Below are 7,500 nucleotides of genomic sequence, written 5' to 3' on the forward strand. Positions count from 1 at the left end.
CTCTCTCAGCTGCTCTGCCCCTCTCTCAGCTGCTCTGGCCCTCTCTCAGCTGCTCTGCCCCCCTCTCAGCTGCTCTGCCCCTCTCTCAGCTGCTCTGCCCCTCTCAGCTGCTCTTGCTCTCTCTCAGCTGCTCTGGCCCTCTCTCAGCTCTGCCCCTCTAATTTATCAGTCTGTCGGAGGCCATTTGTCAAACTCAATATGAACCAAACCACTTGGTCCAATCAGACGCAGGCGATGAGTTTGATTGGACCCACCAGTGACTCATACAGCATCGGAGCCGGACAGGAAAAGAGCGGAGAAATCACTAAATCACTGGAGCTGTGATCACCTCAGATGGCTAGTCACCGCTTCAGCTGAGATCACCTCAGAAGGCTAGTCACAATACCAGCTGTTTTATTTGTTTTATTCAGCAATTCAAGAAGATTTACATTGCTATATTGTGTGTGTCCTCAGTCCATCCAGTGGAGTTCAGTCTGCCTTCCTCTGTACACCATTATAAGTTATGAGTGTCCCAGCAGCACTGTGGAGGAAACGATAGGAGACTTCCTCCCCCTGAGAGAATACCACTGGTAGGAGCGAGCAGACAACCTACTACTCACTGTACATACACACACACGCACGCACGCACGCACGCACGCACGCACGCACGCACGCACGCACGCACGCACGCACGCACACACACACACACACACACACACACAAACCTGGACTGCTCGGCACACTGTCATCAGGTCGGGGTGATGTTTCTGTGTTTAAGACCAGACTCTGTAGTCACTCAGCATGCATCACCCTCATTCACACACACACACACACACACACACACACACCGGAGTGTTTTCCCCTCTGCCTGCTGTTCCAGCTCATGCCTCCTAGTGCAGGCCAACCGTAATCTCTTTAGGACGGCACACTAGACACACACACACACACTAGACACACACACACACACTAGACACACACACACACACTAGACACACACATACACTAGACACACTCCAGAGGAACTACACATGGCTGTCAGGGTAAATTTGGGGAGCTTCAAAGGACGATAGCAGCAGACACCACACACACACACACACACACACACACACACACACACACCTCATGCCCTGAGGGCAAAAAGGGAGCCAACAGATGCTACACACACACACACACACTCACACACTTCACATGGCCAGGACAGCCAGCATCAGCAGCATGTGAATTACTAGTGTGGACAGAGCGTTCAGTCGTAACATACTAACTACGCACACCAGTAGAGCGTGCAGTCGTAACATACTAACATACTAACTACGCACACCAGTAGAGCGTTCAGTCGTAACATACTAACATACTAACTATGCACACCAGTAATGAGACAGCAAGAACTCATCAAAACCATCTGGGATGACAACGGGCCTCCTCACTAAATCCTGATCTGACAGCCAAACGTCTACAGTTGCAAGGAAATGTGACGTTGGCGGCGCGTAAACACGCAGCGGCTGGGGGCTCTCCAGACTAGGATTTTGTTTTTGTTTTTAGTAATTGTTTAGTTGTAGTTTTAGTTTAGTTTTAGTTAAGTTTTAAGTGTAATAGCGGCTCGGGGTTCTCCCGATTATAAGATGCCATTGTTTGTAAACTGTTTCGTTGTAGTTTAGTTTAGTTTTAGTGAAATCGCTTAGTTGGTTGCCATGGCGACATGTACACAACTTGTACACAACTTGACTGTCTACAGTCGTCAGGATCTCCTAAACATTGGAGTACGGAGTGAACAATCTGTAAACAGCGACTTTACCCACACACACAGCATACCAGAGGATATAGCCCGGACAGCAGGCTCTCCGTGGATTGTCATTCCCACGGGCAGGAGGAGGAGGCGCCGAAATGAAAGGAGACAAAAGCGAGGCTGCCGGGCTGGCGTTTACGCGCAGCTGAGAAGACGACCGCATAAACTGCCACTTCCTAGCATCTTCCTCTCAAATGCCAGATCCATCACAAATAAAATGGATGAGCTGAAGCTACAGATGGCAGCAAACGGACTCGTACAGGACTGTTGCATTCTGCTGATAACGGAGACCTGGCTCCACTCATCCATTCCAGATACGGCCATAGAGCTAGCAGGACGCACAGCTCATCGCCAGGACAGGAACAGTAACTCCGGTAAGAGCAGAGGAGGGGGGCTATGCATTTATGTCAACAACAACTGGTGTACCAACGCCACGACCATCGATAGCCACTGCTCTCCAGACCTCGAGTATTTAACTGTTAAATGCAGACCCACGTACCTCCCACGGGAGTTTACTGTTGTCATGGTGACTGCTGTGTATATACCACCGGATGCTAATACCAAGTCAGCCCTTAGTCACTTGTACAATGCCATCAGCCTTAAACAAAACACCTATCCAGAGGCAGTACACGTGATAGCAGGCGACTTCAACCATGCTGATTTGAAGGTAGTGCTCCCTAAGTTCTACCAACACATAAAATGTGCTACCAGGGGAGAAAATACACTGGATAAAGCCTACTCAAATATCAAGCATGGTTACAGGGCTACACAGCTACCCCACCTTGGCTTGTCTGATCACATGTCCCTACTACTCTTACCGGCATACACCCCCCTTAAGAAAAAGCACCCACAACAAAGACTATTAAGACTTGGCCTGATGATGCCTCTCAGCAGCTGCAGGACTGTTTTTGAAACCACCAACTGGGATATTTTCAAGCACCAGGACCTGGAAGTGTACACCTCGACTGTTTTTGTGCTACATCAAACACTGTGTCGACACTGTCACAGTGGACAGGCGCATCCGGGTGTATCCTAACCAGAAGCCCTGGATGACAAAAGAAGTCAAAGTGCTGTTGAAGGAGAGGAGCGGCGCCTTCAGGTCTGGGGATGAGGCACAGTACAGGACTGCCAGAGCCAACCTGAGGAGGGGCATCAGGGAGGCCAAGACAGCATACAAGAGGAGGATTGAGGACCACTTCAGCAGCAACAACATACGGCAGGTGTGGCAAGGGGTCCAACACATCACCAACTACAGGTCCAGCAACCTAACTGCAGCCGACGGTGATGACTCGCTGGCTGAGGGGCTAAACTGCTTCTTCACACGCTTTGAAGTTGATACACCGGATTGTGACCACGCCACTTCCACTAGACCCCTGTAGCCACACCCTCACAGTGCAGGCACAGGAGGTAAGGCGTGTCTGCGGGCAGTGAACCCAAGAAAAGCTGCTGGACCAGACGGGTGTGACTGGGAGGGTGCTGAGGGACTGTGCAGACCAACTGGCTGGTGTGTTCACCAACATATTCAACCAGTCCCTATCCCAGTGCTTGATTCCACCCTGCCTGAAGTCCTCCACAATCATTCCTCTACCAAAAAAGACCACTGCCAGCACCCCTAACGACTACCGACCAGTGGCACTGACACCTATCATCATGAAGTGTTTTGAGAAACTGGTCCGGAGTCACATCACAACAAGCCTGCCACCCACTTTTGACTCCCACCAGTTTGCATACAGAGCAAACAGGGCTACAGAAGATGCTATTGCCACGGCTCTCCACACCACACTTACACACGTGGAACAGAGAGGGAATTACGCCAGGCTGCTCTTCATAGACTTCAGCTCTGCTTTCAACACGATCATACCAAGCAGACTGGTCACCAAACTAATGGACTTAGGGCTCTCACAGCAAATCTGCTACTGGATCAGAAATTTCCTGACAGACCGCTCCCAGAGGGTTAGAGTAGGATCCATCTCTCCTCAGCTCTCAGCATCAGCATCGGCTCACCGCAGGGCTGCGTGTTGAGCCCCCTACTCTACACCATCTATACCCATGACTGCACTCCCACCCACCCGAGCAATGCCATCATTAAGTTTGCAGATGATACAACCGTGGTGGGGCTCATCTCAGGAGGAGATGAGACTGCATACAGGGAGGAGGTGCAAAGGCTGTCGACATGGTGCACCTTGAACAATCTGTCCTCAACACCTCCAAGACAAAAGAGCTGATAGTCGACTATAGGAGGAAAAAATCGGACATGCAGCCTATTGCCATCAATGGGGAGAGAGTGGAGAGAGTATCAGACTTCAGCTTCCTGGGCACTCACATCGAGCAGGACCTTTCCTGGACCAGAAACACCATTGCACTGCTGAAAAAGGCACAACAGAGGCTGTATTTCCTGAGGTTACTCAGGAAGAACAAATTAAAAAAGAACTGTTAGTGTCCTTTTAACCGCTGCTCTATGGAGTCAGTGCTAAGCTATGGCATCTCGCTGTGGTTTGCCAGCTGCACGGCAGCAGAAAGAAAGGTACTCCAGAGGGTCATTAACACAGCGCAAAAAGTAATTGGCTGCTCTCTTCCACCTCTTGAGGACATTTATAAAACACGCTGCCCTCAGAAAAGCCCACAGTATCCTCAGAGACTCAACACACCCTGGTTACCACCTATTTGAACTGTTGCCCTCAGGGAGACGCTTTAGGACCATCATAGCAAAAACAGACAGGCTGAGAAACAGCTTCTATCCCAGAGCCATCATAGCACTTAACAATGCACAAAACTGACCTGTATTTGTCTCTCTGTTGTGTTATATGTCTTGTGTTTTTATAGTGTAAATATGTATATATATATGTTCAATCTATATTTTTATTGTTTTTGTGTCTGAGAGCTGCTACCTCAATTTCGTTGTACTTGTGCAATGACAAATAAATATATTCTATTCTATTCTATTCAAACTGAATTTGACCTGTTGTCAACAAGTAAAGCTGAACACCTACTACAGCGTACAAGAGCGAGTTATTATGAACATGGGGACAGGGATAGCCATCTTCTAGCCTCACAGCCGAGACATCAGTGTGCCTCTCATTTTGTATCACAAATATACGATTCCTCTCATAACCTGACCACAGATCCAACCAAAATAATGTCAGAGTTTTCCTCATTTTATTCCAACCTCTACAAATCGCAACCTCCCTCTGACACCTCTTTTATGGAATCTTTTCTTAATAATTTAGAACTTTCCAACAATAAGCAAAGAAATGGCAGTAACCCTAGATGAACCACTGAGGATGGAAGAAATAACCTCCTGCATATCTCTAACGCAGAGCAATCAAACCCTTGGCCCAGACAGTTATCTAGTGGAGTTTTTCTCTGCAGCTGGCCTCTTTACTGTTGTGACCTGTATTTAGAGGTGTTATTTGGTAGTTTCAATAACCTTGTTACTAAATGTGGTGTTCCAAACCATGGTCTAGAAACTTTCAATTGGTTAATTTAGCAAGAACTCATTTCACATCCTTTCCAAAACTGCCTCAAAAAAACTTTATTAGAAAACATAATGTCCCCCCCCCAGAATCACAAAATAGTATTTCTTCAATTTATGAGCTTCTTCTCTGTTCTCCATCATCTCCTCTTTTGTCGAATTTGCTGCTCTTATAGCCAAACATCAGATACTGCTACACTGGAAGAGTTCTAGACCACCGGGAACAACTTCCTGGTTAAAAGATTTAATGTCATTTCTGCATCTAGAAAAAATCAGACACACATTCAAGGGATCCATGAAAAAACCCCTTCTTATTGTCCATGAACCGTCTAACATCAATCAACACTTATTCTGACAAGTAACCCCCCCCCCCCCTTTCCCCTCCTTCTCCCCCTCCTTTTTATTTTGACATTTTTTTTGTACACTTATCACTTATAGATTTGTGTGTTGTACTCAATAGGATACAAAGGGGGTGGATGGGTGGGGGTGGTATCAGACAACACCCTCTGTACGGTCAATTCCTATAGTGTTTGTAATATGCTTTGTGGTTTGATCAATAAACACATTTTTTACTACGCACACAAGTAGAGCGTGCATTCGTAACATACTAACATACAAACTAACATGCTACACTGGATATGTAGTCTAGTAGAGGCTCTAACACACTGCACTGGATGAGCAGTGACCGGCATAAACCTAAAGAGAGTAACACGTCTCTTACAGCCTCCAGACATAAACACACCACAGGATCCATATCTCTAAATCATCCCCACTCCTCAGGAGAGAGGTGGTGTGTGTGTGTGTGTGTGTGTGTGTGTGTGTGTGTGTGTGTGTGTGTGTGTGTGTGTGTGTGGAGGGAGAGGGGTTTTTTTCTAAGAGAGAGAGAGAGAGAGAGTTTGTGGATGCCGAAATGGCAGCTCCCACAGGCCTGACTCACTCGAGACCATGCAGTCTGGGTCGGAGAAGTCTGACCGCGGGTTACGCCATTCCCACGTTTCAGGAGGGGGAGGACCGCAGTCAAATCGGGCCGGACCCTGGGCTTAACGGGCCGGAAGGAGAGGCTCCTCAGAGCAGGGACCCCCACAAGGTCACACAACAGATTAACGCAACCTGCCTACATCGTTATGACACATATAACAACACGCCGTTAATAACAAGTTCTCCACAATCCCGCTCTGCGCCCAGCTCTAGTGAGTAACAGCCGGAGGTGCTAGTGTTGTGTGGCTTTGAGAGCCACGAAGGGCAGCCGCGGATGGCTCTCCGGTCCGCCTGCGCTGTGCAGTGCCGGGTGAGTAATGGGTTATGAATGAAAAGAACGTCCTTTGAAAAGAGAGGAACGAGGAGCGAGAGGGTGTGTTGGAGGGGGTCGCGGGTGCGTGAGGCTGGCGGTTCTCCTGGGGGGGAAAAAAGACACGTAGCCGCTCCAGCAGGGGAATGGTAGCCTAGTCTACAAACGACCACGAGTCCAGAGGCAACGCATTTAAATGTCGACGTCTTAGACGATTATCGACCCAGCAGCAATCTCGTCAGTGTTGCAATAGACATTCCACGGAGACCAGAGAAGTCTTTGGTCTCAGATTTAATCATAGTCTGTTTGGCTGCTGATGAAAATGAAACTGTATCCACCCAAACCCTGCTCAACCGCAGATCTTTGACATGATCTCGATTATGTGAAAAGCGACACGAGTCTTGACATTATGGAGTAAGATTATGTTTGCATTGGCGGTGGCATGCAAAAATTAGCCGCTTCTAAGTATGTGCTTTTATGAAACAGCAAGTATGTTAGCAAACGTTAAATAACGGTGTCCTGACCAACCCATATATGCTTATTAAGAGGGTAAGGTGGCTTACCTGGCCGTTACTTTCTATTTCACAAAGGGCGGTCCATGTCAGACAATACCATACACTTCCTACCGTAGCATGGTAAACAGACGGTGTATTGTCCAGGAATGAAGTGAGTTTAACTGATTTTAACGTTTAAACCGTGATACCAAGGGCATATACGGCGAAATGGGGATTCACGTCTCGTTTCTACGAATCACGCTGACAGAAGAAAGCCATGCATGGTTCATCATCGAGCTCCATTCTGCCCTGCGTTCCGCTAGAAAAGCGAGATCAGGCTACCAGAGACCGTTTTATTTGAGCTACCGAAACCACGCCACGCTTTCACAGCCAACATAAAAAGAAAGGAGAAGAATTATGGTGTAATGTACAGTGGATGTCATTTAAGTGCAGTTTTACATTCCCAACTGTCGAAATATATATT

At 47.8% G+C, this 7,500-nt stretch overlaps 1 protein-coding gene across 2 annotated transcripts in view; it reads right to left on the reverse strand.

The window, feature by feature from the left end:
- ano5b (anoctamin 5b) overlaps positions 1 to 7,500 on the reverse strand; it is a 58,968-nt gene that overhangs the window by 50,634 nt on the left and 834 nt on the right. The gene's annotated exons all lie outside the window — the stretch shown is intronic.

This window comes from Clupea harengus, chromosome 20 (genome assembly GCF_900700415.2).
Source record: "Clupea harengus chromosome 20, Ch_v2.0.2, whole genome shotgun sequence".
Lineage (NCBI taxonomy): Eukaryota > Metazoa > Chordata > Actinopteri > Clupeiformes > Clupeidae > Clupea > Clupea harengus.